General features: G+C 47.2%; 1 protein-coding gene and 1 long non-coding RNA gene across 3 annotated transcripts in view; one reads left to right on the plus strand and one right to left on the minus strand.

Annotated features, from left to right (window-relative positions):
• LOC121560649 overlaps positions 1-14,028 on the plus strand; it is a 350,876-nt gene that overhangs the window by 120,405 nt on the left and 216,443 nt on the right. The window lies entirely within an intron of this gene.
• LOC121561384 lies at positions 2,337-5,165 on the minus strand. 2 transcript variants are annotated; one of them, XR_005999236.2, is made up of 4 exons: positions 4,806-5,165; positions 4,511-4,583; positions 2,606-2,697; positions 2,337-2,412 (listed from the first exon to the last, which is right to left on the minus strand). It is a non-coding gene; the product is annotated as an uncharacterized LOC121561384 (long non-coding RNA). The 2 variants fall into 2 exon arrangements; XR_005999235.2 differs by lacking the exon at positions 4,806-5,165 and having other exon boundaries at positions 4,511-4,632.

Below are 14,028 nucleotides of genomic sequence, written 5' to 3' on the forward strand. Positions count from 1 at the left end.
AATTTAACCACAAGATGGCCTCCGTGCTCCAATGTAAAGTTTGGGCCTCTGCATGAGTCTCTTTGGGCGGCGCGAAGGAGGCGTTGAAAAAGTTAAACTTTTTGCCAACTTTATGCAAATCACCAGCGGCGGACCGCTGAGCGATTAACCAATCATATCGAGTGGTTCCCATGACGACTTTGACGCTATGCGACCCAAGGCTGAGAGACTTTCTTCAGCAAAGATGGCTGACAAATATACTAGGATGGAAGCAAACATAAGTAATTATAACGTCATAACGAATCATGCAAAAACATTTACAGTTGCGAGGAATATGTTAGTTAATGTAGAGACAAAACGATTATGCATATTTTTTGGTCATAAAGTTAATTTACGAAAATCGCTATTTAGCAAGTTATCTGACTGGCTAACATTAGCCAGCTAGCTGTCTAGCTTTATGGGTGTTGTGACGCGAGAATGAAATTGTAATTCTGAAAACCAGGCTGTCGTCTTGTGAAACGGTGGATGTAAAAAAATCTACCTAGCTAAAGCATTTACTGCAAATTGAATGTAGAATTTTGTAAACTTGCCTTGCTGATATTTGCAATGCATTGCAGCTGAAGTAACGTAGCTAACTATTTTCTTGCTTATTGTGTAGTGGAGGATAAATGTACCTGTATGCCTATGGATGTGTAGCTAGCTATGTAGCTGATCTGTGTATGTGGACCCTAAAACGTTTGGTGTAAATATTAGTTCAGAACCTAGCTATGAACCTCAGCTATCATAGCCGGTTGTATCAACTTCAAAACAGTCTGAATGACATTAATGAAGCCTATGGATTGAGTAGAATGTAATATAACTTTGTGCCAAGGATGCAAGTCTTATATACATGTAGTTATTACCATGCATGAGATCCCCACATAGTGTTCTGTACATTGAATATATTCACTGATCATGTACTCTACATTGGCAAATAAAGGTGCAGTTCAGGTATGAATGCCTGTGAAACATACTTTTTCAGTCATATCATCTCGCGGGCCGGATTAAATCCGTTTGCGGGCCGGATTCGGCCCGCGGGCCGTACGTTTGACACCCCTGATGTAATCTCACTAAACCGGTTCATCTCACTATCTAATTTCCTTCATCTGCATTGATCTGAGGACACTGGATAGGTGTAGTATTTCATCAAATGAGACTTAATTTCAACCAGTAGAGAATGTGAAACGCTTTATTGAAAGAAGTTCATTATCCAAGTGTTATAAACACATAATACATGCATTATAAATATAATTGTAATATATATTCTAAATAGAAGTTAAATCTGTACTTCAATGCACATCTGGTGTGCATTATAAAACCAGAGGAAGAAAGAGGAGGGGGGGAGAGAGGTGGGAGAAAGAGGAGGTGGGGAGAGAGGTGGGAGAAAGAGGAGGTGGGGAGAGAGGTGTGAGAAAGAGGAGGTGGGGAGAGAGGTGTGAGAAAGAGGAGGTGGGGAGAGAGGTGGGAGAAAGAGGAGGTGGGGAGAGAGGTGTGAGAAAGAGGAGGTGGGGGAGAGAGGTGTGAGAAAGAGGAGGTGGGGAGAGAGGTGGGAGAAAGAGGAGGTGGGGAGAGAGGTGGGAGGAAGAGGAGGTGGGGAGAGAGGTGGGAGAGAGGTGGGAGAAAGAGGAGGTGGGGAGAGAGGTGTGAGAAAGAGGAGATGGGGAGAGAGGTGTGAGAAAGAGGAGGTGGGGAGAGAGGTGGGAGAAAGAGGAGTTGGGGAGAGAGGTGTGAGAAAGAGGAGGTGGGGGAGAGAGGTGGGAGAAAGAGGAGGGGGGGAGAGAGGTGGGAGAAAGAGGAGGTGGGGAGAGAGGTGGGAGAAAGAGGAGGTGGGGAGAGAGGTGTGAGAAAGAGGAGGTGGGGAGAGAGGTGTGAGAAAGAGGAGGTGGGGAGAGAGGTGTGAGAAAGAGGAGGTGGGGAGAGAGGTGGGAGAAAGAGTGTCAAAGACAGAAAGGGAAAGAGGTAAGAATAGAGGAACAGGGAAGACAGCATATGATTAATGAATTACAGTGCTGCTAGGGAAGACAGCATATGATTAATGAATTACAGTGCTACTAGGGAAGACAGCATATGATTAATGAATTACAGTGCTACTAGGGAAGACAGCATATGATTAATGAACTACAGTGCTACTAGGGAAGACAGCATATGATTAATGAATTACAGTGCTACTAGGGAAGACAGCATATGATTAATGAATTACAGTGCTACTAGGGAAGACAGCATATGATTAATGAATTACAGTGCTACCCTAATATTCTCTCAGGTCATCACAATTCCATAATAGTGTCTCTAGCGGTGTCTCCTAACAGCCTTGGGGCCCCCAGTTGGCCAGAAGGTGATCTTAAGAGCGGGTGAGATGGACTGGACTGGAGGTTGGCACCCATCAAAACATACCTGCAGACGGAGACAGATGGAGAGAGAGATGGCATGTTATTCTAACACTGTCAGTCATCATCATCATCAGGAGGTGAAATGCAAAACTGACCTTGTATCATTATCTCTGGGACTACTACATCTATATCTGTATTTCAATGTAAAGCATCTCTTTAATAATACTTCCTGTTGACCCGACCAAGTGACCTCTCACCTCTGATCCTGCTGTGCCCTCTGTCAGCCAGTCCAGATGAGGGAGGGGTTCACCAACACAGCTTACAGTTGAAGTCGGAAGTTTACATACACCTTAGCCAAATACATTTAAACTCAGTTTTTCCACAATTCCTGACATTTAATCCTAGTAAAAATTCCCTGTCTTAGGTCAGTTAGGATCACCACTTTATTTTAAGAATGTGAAATGTCAGAATAATAGTAGAGAGAATGATTTATTTCAGCTTTTATTTATTTCATCACATTCCCAGTGGGTCAGAAGTTTACATAAACTCAATTAGTATTTGGTAGCATTGCCTTTAAATTGTTTAACTTAGGTCAAACGTTTTGGGTAGCCTTCCATAAGCTTCCCACAATAAGTTGGGTGAATTTTGGCCCATTCCTCCTGACAGAGCTGGTGTAACTGAGTCAGGTTTGTAGGCCTCCTTGCTCGCACACGCTTTTTCAGTGCTGCCCACAAATGTTCTATAGGATTGAGGTCAAGGCTTTGTGATGGCCACTCCAATACCTTGACTTTGTTGTCCTTAAGCCATTTTGCCACAACTTTGGAAGTATGCTTGGGCTCATTGTCCAGTTGGAAGACCCATTTGCGACCAAGCTTTAACTTCCTGACTGATGTCTTGAGATGTTGCTTCAATATATCCACATCATTTTCCATCCTCATGATGCCATCTATTTTGTGAAGTACACCAGTCCCTCCTGCAGCAAAGCACCCCCACAGCATGATGCTGCCACCCCCGTGCTTCACGGTTGGGATGAGTGTTCTTCGGCTTGCAAAGCCTTCCCCTTTTCCTCCAAACATAACGATGGTCATTATGGCCAAACAGTTCTATTTTTGTTTCATCAGACCAGAGGACATTTCTCCAAAAAGTAAGATCTTTGTCCCCATGTGCAGTTGCAAACCATAGTCTGGCTTTTCTATGGCAGTTTTGGAGCAGTGGCTTCTTCCTTGCTGAGCGGCCTTTCAGGTTATTACATTTACATTTTAGTCATTTAGCAGACGCTCTTATCCAGAGCGACTTACAGTTTTATTTTATTTTTTCATACCCCCCGTGGGAATCGAACCCACAACCCTGGCGTTGCAAACGCCATGCTCTACCAACTGAGCTACATCCCTGCCGGCCATTCCCTCCCCTACCCTAGACGACGCTGGGCCAATTGTGCGCCGCCCCATGGGTCTCCCGGTCGCGGCCGGCTACGACAGAGCCTGGATTCGAACCAGGATCTCTAGTGGCACAGCTAGCACTGCGATGCAGTGCCTTAGACCACTGCACAGGAGGTTATGTCGATATAGGACTAATTTTACTGTGGATATAGATACTTTTGTACCCTTTTCCTCCAGAATCTTCACAAGGTCCTTTGCTGTTGTTCTGGGATTGATTTACACTTTTCACACCAAAGTACGTTCATCTCTAGGAGACAGAACGCGTCTCCTTCCTGAGCAGTATGACGGCAGGATGAACGTGGTACCTTCAGGCATTTGGAAATTGCTCCCAAGGATGAACCAGACTTGTGGAGGTCTACAATTTCTTTCTGAGGTCTTGGCTGATTTCTTTTGATTTTCCCATGATGTCAAGCAAAGAGGCACTGAGTTTGAAGGTAGGCCTTGAAATACATCCACAGGTACACCTCCAATTGACTCAAATGATGTCAATTAGCCTATCAGAAGCTTCTAAAGCCATGACATCATTTTCTGGAATTTTCCAAGCTGTTTAAAGGCACAGTCAACTTAGTGTATGTAATGTTCTGACCCACTGGAATTGTGATAAAGTGAAATGCAAAACTGACCTTGTATCATTAACTCTGGGACTACTACAACTCTCTGTATTTCAATGTAAAGCATCTCTTTAATAATACTTCCTGTTGACACGACCAAGTGACCTCTCACCTCTGATCATGCTGTGCCCTCTGTGACAGCCAGTTCAGATGCGGGAGGGGTTCACCAACACAGCTGATATAACCTAGAGGATTTAGGGAGAAGGGAGGAGAGGGATGAAGTGAAGGAGAGAGACTTATTGAGAAAATAAGGTAGTTAAAGAGACAGTGTTCAACAGGAATCTCTGTGTGTGGCCTCACCTGGTGTCCACACTAAGTGGCTGCAGAGTACTTTATACTGGAAAACATGCACAGACACAGGAGGACAAACAATACAGTGTAGTTATATAAATAATGGAGTGTCTTACTGTTCTCCATGGTTGGTCCTCTGGCCTGTCCTTTTGGAGGTGGAAGGAGCCACAGTTCTACACCTGAGCTTGCTTACTGCACAATCCATCAATCAGATTGAGTGTGTAGGTGTGGGTTATAGGGTGTCTAATTGTTTTCAATATGGGTGACTCTTAAAAGAGCCTGTTTTGTTTTTGTACTGACATCCTCACCTGAGAAGTAGAACTCAAAAGGAGAGAAACTGGGAATTGAATAACTGCAGTTAACGAAGCTAAGTCAATGGAAGAATACTCTTATTGCAATGTGGATGGCTCTTAAAACATTTACATTTACGACATTTAGCAGACGCTCTTATCCAGAGCGACTTACAAATTGGTGCATTCACCTTATAGCCAGTGGGATAACCACTTTACAATATGTATTATTTTTATTATTATTATTATTTTTTTAATTTTTCTTTCTTTCTTTGGGGTGGGGTAAGGGGGGGTAGAAGGATTACTTTATCCTATCCCAGGTATTCCTTAAAGAGGTAGGGTTTCAAGTGTCTCCGGAAGGTGGTGAGTGACTCCGCTGTCCTGGCGTCGTGAGGGAGCTTGTTCCACCATTGGGGTGCCAGAGGAGCGAACAGTTTTGACTGGGCGGAGCGGGAACTGTGCTTCCGCAGAGGTAGGGGGGCCAGCAGGCCAGAGGTGAATGAACGAGCCTTTGGTTGTGCATAGTGTAGTCTATGGTGTTGCCAGGGAACCGCACCCTTCGAAGAAGTAGGAGGTGAAGATCTCCCGCACACGGATTGCCTCCTGTGCTGCGTTGTTGGACCCCATCCTGGTAACATCCTGCAGAGCAGCAGACCTCTCCTCTGGCACACGGTGGCGAGCTGCAGATCCCCTCCTGGTCCTCGTGTCCATCCTCATGATAGTTATGCAGGACACAGGAAGCCTTCACACACAGGCCTGAATTCCCCCAGGAGGCAGTCCCAGTTGGCCCTGGTCACCCAACCTTGCAGTGCCCTACACAGTAACTCAAGGCAATCGTTTTGAAGGAATCTCCAGTTACAAGGTATCTGCAGGAATATGGAAGATAATGCCATTATTAGACTTTTTACATCACCAGGTCATTGTGGATTACTAAAGTATCATATCCCTTATAACAAATCGTGATAACATTGGATAGGTAGATGCATGTGCGCACTACGTGCATGTGACAATAGCAGGATCATATCAAGGATAGAATCACAAATGAACACATAAATACCACTTGAAGCTTGATCATTTGAACCAGCTGTGTAGTGCTAAGGCAAAAAAACGTGCAACCCCTTCGAGTCCCCAGGACCACGACAGAGAACCACTGCTCTTCATCGGGACCTCTTCATCTGCAGACAGGCTTTCACTGCTCTCTGTACCTGAGGACAGAAAACCTCACAAGAAACAGACTTCACTATACTAAAATTAGACCGCACTGAATATTATGTTACTGTTATCTCCGGCCTCACTTCTAGGGACTGGAACTACACAACAGAACCTGCCCTCTCCAGAACAGCCTACCCTCTCTCACTTTGACAGATGGGGCTGCTATCCTTTCACCCTCCTCCATGGCTATTAGCTAGCTACCTACAAATGCATTTGGGAGTTTTTTTTTTATACAGTGATAAATACATCAAGTTAGCTAGCTAATATGAAGTTAGGTAGCTGGTCAAATGTAATTCACTTAGCTAGCTATCTATACAGTATGTAAAGTCGGCTAGATAGCTAGCTACGTTAGCAGCTCATTTGAGTTAGCATGCACTGTAGCTAGTTAGCTAATAATACATCGTTGTTTTTTTTACATTTTCAAAATGTATTTACTTACTTGAATAGGTTCACCCAGCCATGTGGACGATTGGAAACAGGGCAGCAAAGTTCGTTGTTACCAGAGCGGTTTAGAGCATATTACTACTATTTACCTGTGAATAACCAGACCTTCATTTAAACTTGCTATGCTGAATTCTTGACGCCCAGTCGAACATGCTGCCAGCCAGCGGGCCAACGCACGGAGCATTACAAGCTAACCTGGCCGAACGCTCGTTGCTAAATAAATGTACACACAAACACGTTATTCAATCATTTCACCCACAGTGTTAGCGAGCGTCTACGTGGCCAGGCGCTAAAATAAAACTCGGTTCTATTTGTGACTCTCGACCCGCTGCAAGTCCTCTCCTCTCCCATCTCCTCATTGGTTTTTAGGAGCATCTACCGACGTGGGTGATTGAAAGATGAACTGAGGTCCACACTCCAGTCCAGTTGGTGGTGGTAATGCACCTTAAAGTTGGTTGCCAACCGACATATAAAGTCCAAAGAAGAAGCCGCAAACATGTCTCGATACAATTATAGTCATTGCCCGGGACTAAACTAACTGGGGCATGTTCGCTGAGCAGGACCCAACGGTTTTTAACGTTCCGATAGATATAGGCCTCTGCTATGAACAAACATGTCTCTCTGACATTTAGAATAAGAAATCAGGTCGGCTCTATATGTGGTAACTATATCTGAAACATTCCACAACGTTTGGCGACTGAACGTTGCCTTTACATTTACATTGTAGTCATTTAGCAGACGCTCTTATCCAGCGCGACTTACAGTTAGTGAGTGCATACATTTTCATACTGGGTATATTCATCAGGAACCAAACGGAAACAAAGCGGCCGAAACAGGGAGGGACTAACCTGAACTTGTCCAGTTTGAAACGCTCTTTTTTGTTAAAGGTATAGCTACACACCAGGTCACTGCAGCAGTACGAGACAGATTTCGGGGACTCGAGGTAAGGGTTTTCTAACTATCACTCCCTCCAGGAAATACACGACGCCGCTGTTCTGGTCACTGACGGATTTATTCTTCTACTAAATTCTCCACCGTCATCAATCCACCGTCGAACTGTTTAAATACATTTCAACACATGTACAAAACACAAGTTGGCGTTCACGTTACAGAAACCTTGCACGTAAATATGCGCGACAAATAATTAACATAATGAACATACCTCGCTGGCTGCACACAACTGAGAGGGAAATGGGTCCACTTAGAAACAAGAATACTTGTAAATAAACACGTCGTTAATTTAACTTATCTTTCAGAGTACTAAACTTTACCGCCGCTACTTTACCGCGATGTCTGGAACTTGTCACCACTAAAAGCGTCCCAACAAAACATAGAATGTACAGATAGTTCCTATCACATAAATACAAGCGAAATCAATATTCAAAATACAAGTTGTACAAATAATAATGATATTATGTAAAACCTATGAATAATGACATGAATAACATTAATAATGACATGAATAACATTTATGGCAGTTAAACTTTGAAAGTCCCATGTTGCAGTGCTGCTGAGAGACTCATGCAGAGGCCCAAACTTTACAGTGGAGCACGGAGTCCATCTTGTGGTTAAATTTGGGTACTGCACACCATGGTGATTTGCTCTTTAGAGAGAGCATATAACAGAGGCGCGCTTTCTGTGCCACTGGCCTCAATCAGGTCGGCCAAACGCAGATAATAGCGCACCGGCGCTGAAGTCATTCATTCACTTGAACTCAACTAGCGAACACACCATGTCTGGAAGAGGCAAAGGCGGCAAGGGACTCGGAAAAGGAGGCGCCAAGCGTCACCGCAAAGTTCTCCGCGATAACATCCAGGGAATCACCAAACCCGCTATCCGCCGTCTGGCTCGCCGCGGCGGCGTGAAGCGTATTTCCGGTCTGATCTACGAGGAGACCCGCGGTGTCCTGAAGGTGTTCCTGGAGAACGTGATCCGTGACGCAGTCACCTACACCGAGCACGCCAAGAGGAAGACCGTTACCGCCATGGACGTGGTTTTACGCTCTGAAACGTCAGGGACGCACCCTGTACGGTTTCGGCGGTTAAACGCACTCTCTTCGGAACCTCAACACCCCGACTCGAACCCAAAGGCTCTTTTAAGAGCCACCCACATCCGCTTCAAAAGGGCCCATTCCATATAGTGTTTTTTTTCTTCAGTATACTATTTAGTAGGAAAGTATGAGCCACTATGAGTGGACAGGGAGTATTAATTAGAGGATTCTAATGTCCCTTCCAGTTCTATATCGTGGAGCTCCGCCCCATAGGGGAGCTCTGCTCCTAGTGGTTTACCCTCTGCCCTAGGGCAGAACAGCCTGAAAATAAAATATGCACACACCTACAGCCAATAGGAGTACAGGTGTCCCTATATAAGGAACCCCGTTCCATCAATCTGTCTCCCATTATCTTCAGCGACTGGACTAGAGAAGAAGCCTTACGAAGACTCAGGAAGATTTTCGTCGTTGATATCCAGCCATCAACGTCTTCCTACAATGAGCACACCAAGCTTACCCATAGGGTAAGTATTTAACAAAAGCTCTTTTCAGAGCTCAATGTCGCTGTTCCCCTTGGCGGCTGTCACCCCCGAATTATGTTTCGTGGGTTGAGGGACACAGCATGCCAGGGACGGCCTCATTAATCCCCCACTATGCGCCAGCTGCGCCTCCTTTTTTGAAGGAGTGGAAGCAGCGTTGGGCATTTTTAGGGAGGATATTCCTCTTGAGGATGTGCTATCAATGTTAGTCTCAGCGCTGAGGGGCATCATCTGAAGGCGCTGACTCAGGAGATGACAGGGCTATTGGGGAAGAAATGAATATTCTATTGGAACAATTCATTACACTGACCCAGATGTTTAACACCCCTTTTCCTTCAGGAAATTGTGAGGTCATTACATCCCTGGATGATGACGCCACAGCCTCTCTGTGCTCTGAATTTTCAGATCTCATTGAGTGGGCTGCTAAACAGTGGGAGATTAAGCTGCCCCTATTCCTCCAACCCGGAAGTGGATATGATGGAGAGGCGGCGTTACTCTCGCTACAACTTGGCGTCAGACGGCGTTCTCCAGCAGCAAGGGAGCGGGCATCGCCCCCCTGCAGCGCCAGAGGTGCCGGCGAGAGAGGGATGCGTCATCCTGGCATCACCCGAAGGGGCGGCCAGAAGAGACGCCGTTTATGACAGGCGAGGAGAAAACGGAAGACGGCACAGCGCCCGCTGTGACCGAGCCCACTGTCCCCCCACTCTACCGTTGAGTGTATGGAGGAGAATGTTTTTTGTTGATGTGTGTAATAAAGAGTTGGCTCTACTTGACACTGTCAAAAAGAGCCCCTTTTCCATAATACATCCGAGAGCGTTCGACCTTCCTCACTCTCGCTCTCTCTCTTACCACTATGAGTGCAGCTCAGCCCACCATGGTGCGTTGCTGAATGCACACATAAGGCAGGTATATAAAAGGTATTAAGTGTACCTTATAAAGACCTCACTTTACAGACTCCTAGGAGTGCCGTAGTGAGTGTCTCACGTAGCAGGCTGCAGTCTCAGCCAGATAATGGCATGATGACGCAGACCGCTATCCGGGACGGCGCTCTGTCTCAGGCTAACGCCTCAGTCAGTGCAGTTCAGACCCGATGCTGCGTTCACGGAGGGCCTGATTACTACGGTTACGGGCGTAACCGCGTATCGGCGCCCGTTTCTCTCAGAACGCGCTGATAATAACCACGTTAGGTGGCGCACTATCACAGACTAAGGTCTCGGTTGGTGCGATCCAGACCCATGCTGCGTTCACGGAGGGCCCGATTACCACGGTGACGAAGTTTCCTAGTGTATCGGCGCCCCCACTTCTTTCTGAACGCGCTAATACTCACCACACTGAGAGTAGTTCAGCCCACCAGAGGTGCAGAGCTGAACGCACACAGGAGGTGAAGGGAGGAAAGATACCAAGACTGTTTTTCCCCCTGTTTTTCCCCCTACTCCACTGTTCAGGGTGTAGAGGGCTGTGTTGTTACATTGTGTGAATAAAGAGATTGTTCTCATTGACATTGTCAAAAGAAGGACAATTATTCCATAAGGTTCGGAACACTCCACGTTCTATGTTTTCTCCCTCACCATCTTGAGCGCAGCCCAACCCACTTAGAGTTGTAGCTGAGCGTGCTCAGGAGAGGAAAGGGGTAAAGGTAGCAAGGCGCAGCCTTAGCTCACCTAGTGAAGATCTCTTACTACAGACTCCTAGGAGCTCTGTAGTAAAGATTTCACGTGTAGGCAAGTGCCTCTGTCCCAATGTGACATGAAGGCGCAGCCGCTAGCCGGGAGTGACGTCTTACTGCAGGCTAATGCCTCAGTCCAGTACAGATCAGACCCGTGCAACGTTCACGGAGAGCGGGAATACCAGGACTACTAAGGTAGCCAAGGTATGGACGCCTCCGGTATATTCTGAACGTATCCCAATGCCCATGGCTCTGAGCGCAGCTCACCACACATGAGTGTGTCAGTGAACAGCCGCATAAGACCAGTGGAGAGGCATTGTGGCACCACCGTGTGGTGTCAGTCAGAGATCACATCTTTCAGCCGAGTTCTGTAAAAGATAAGTCTCATGGCAAGCGGCGGCCTCAGTCAGACAATGACATGACGACCAACGCTTTCTGGGAAGAGCGCTCTGTCTCAGGCCAGTACTCAGACAGTGCAGTTCAGACCCGTACTGCGTTCACGGAGGGCAAGATTACTGCAGTTACGGTCGTAACCATCGTATCAAAGCCCCGATTCTCTCAGAAACGCGCTGATAATAACCAGATACCTCACATTCAGCAGGCAGATGTCTCGGTCCCAATGTGACATGAAGACGCAGCCGCTGGCCGGGAATGACGCCTTGCTGCAGGCTAATGCCTCAGTCGGCGCAGTTTCAGACCCGTGCGACGTTCACGGAGAGCGGGAATACCAGGTTATAAGTATAATCTAAGTATTGACGCCTCCGGTTTATTCTGAATGTGTCAATGGCCATGGCTCTGAGCGCAGCTCACCACACATTGAGTGTGTCATTGAACAGCCGCTTAGGAACAGTAAAGAGGCATTGTGGCACCACAGTGCGGTATCGGTCAGAGATTACTCCTTTCAGATGCTGTTGAGTTCTGTAAAGGATAAGTCTCATGCCAAGCGGCAGTCTCAGTCAGACAATGACATGATGACGCAATCGCTTTCTGGGAAAAGAGCGTTCTGTCTCAGGCCAGTACCTCAGACAGTGCAGTTCAGACCCGTGCTGCGTTCACGGAGGGCAAGATTACTGCAGTTACGGTCGTAACCATCGTATCAAAGCCCCCGATTCACCCAGAACGAGCTGATGTATCCTCTCCCTTTTTCGGGGCCCACCTCGGGCTATTTCACCAACCCAGTGCTGGGGAATAGCAGCGCGTGGGCCATAGAGGAGGGGCGTATGAGTTCAAGAGGATGCCATTTGGGTACGCCTGGCACCTCGAACGTTTTCCAAATGTGTGGAGGCGGCATTGGAACCGCTGCGTTGTCAAGGGTTAAGGATATTAGCCTACCTAGACGAACTGCGGGTTTCGCCGTCAGCAGAGCTGACGTCTACTTACGACACAGACAGTGATTCATCTCACGCGTCTGGGGTTTGCTGTGAATTGGAAAAGGAGCGCACTGGCCCAGTCATCAGATTGTCTACGTTGGGACTACAGTTAGACACTGTAATGATGAGGGCATAAATTTCGGACCTCGAAGGGCAGCATTGGTACTAGCCCTGAGGGAAGTGTCGTCCGAATTACACAGTAATGGCGTTATCGATCATGTCACTTTTGAGTTTCATGTCGGCAGCCCACCCCTGTGGTTCCGCTGGGTTTTTCTGCACAGGCGCAGAACATAGCGGGGTTCGCCCAACTAAGACTAGACCCAGTCGTCAAGGTCATCGGTTGGTGGTGGTTCTCTCTCGCTAAGAGCAGACCTGGACTATTGGAGGAACTCGTGTGTTCTCACGCACGGAGTCCCGATGGGCAAGGTGTCATCCTACATTCCAGTGTATACAGATGCCTGTCTAACTGGATGGGGAGGGACATGTCAGTCTCAAGCGATAGGTGGTGCATGGCCTCAATCAGGTCGGCACATAAACCTCGCTGGAGTTGGAAACGGTTCAAGGGGGTTTTTAACCGCTGCGCGTCTACCCTTCGGGGGTCGCGATGTGTTGGTTTGATCAGACAACCGGACCACAGTAGCTCAACATAAATCGCCAAGGAGGGGTCAGGTCTCCTGCCCTCCATCAGGCGGCAGAGAATTGTGGCTGTGAGTGCACAAGCACCTTCGTCATTGAGAGCAGCGCACATTCCGGGCTACTTGAACGAGAGGCAGATCTCATGTAAGGTCTACCTGAGACAACAGGACGATCCGCCATTGGGAAGAGACGCATTCGCGCACTACCAGTGGTCGGAAGTCTATGTTTGATAAGCAGAAATCGCCATACACCGTTCGAGTGTTGCAGCGGCAATTTCAGCTGGTCATGAGGGGTGTAACGTTCAATCACATTCGTGAAACGTTTTTTTGGGAAGCATAGCGCTCGGGCTAATGCCTAGAGCTATGCTGCCCCGATGGGTTTTGGCCTTAGTTCTCGAAGCGCTATGTAGTCGCCGTTCGAGACGTTGAATCAAATACCCCTCAAAAGGGCGGTCTATCAAGACGGCGCTGTTGCTTGCCTTGACTACCGTTGTGCTCGAGTACGTGCTTTGGCGTGTTACTTTGAGCGCACAGTAGCGATTTAGGTCATCGCCTCAGCTGTTTGTGTGTCACGGTGCGGCTGCATTGGGTAGACCACTTTCAAAACAGCGGTTGTCTCATTGGCCTTGTGAAGGCATTGAGATTCGGCGTACGAGGCGGCGGTGGCAACAACCGCCTCAGGGTGTTAAAGCGCACTCCATTTGTGGAGTAGCAGCTTCTACTGCCCTCTTCAGAGGTACAGAGGTAGTGGATATTGGTAGAGAGGCGTTTTGGTGACACCGTCTCCTTTTATTCGTTTCTATCTGTTGAATATGTCTTCTAACTCTTTGGCTCGATCTGTACTCAGCGTGGCTGAAGGGAGATCTTGAGGAAGAAACAGAGAAAGAAAGCAGGATTGTGATCATGTTCATAAATCCGCTTTTATTAGAAGAAACATATTATGGCACGTTTTTTCCAACTCTTTAGCTCGGTCGGCATTCAGCAGAGCTGAAAGACGATTTTGAGCTAAAAAGGAGAGGACAGAGCAGGACCTTGGACAGGTTCCAATCAGGTCCGCCTTGGTTAGGAAAAGCGTGTTATGTCAAGAATAGGCTTTTGACTTTCGAGCTCGATTGCACTCAGCATAGCTGAAAGAGAATCTTGAGCTAGAGGAAAGAGAAGCAGGGACGATAGACAGGTCTCTATCAGGTCCG

The sequence above is a fragment of the Coregonus clupeaformis genome, unplaced genomic scaffold, assembly GCF_020615455.1.
Source record: "Coregonus clupeaformis isolate EN_2021a unplaced genomic scaffold, ASM2061545v1 scaf0230, whole genome shotgun sequence".
Taxonomy (NCBI): Eukaryota; Metazoa; Chordata; class Actinopteri; order Salmoniformes; family Salmonidae; genus Coregonus; species Coregonus clupeaformis.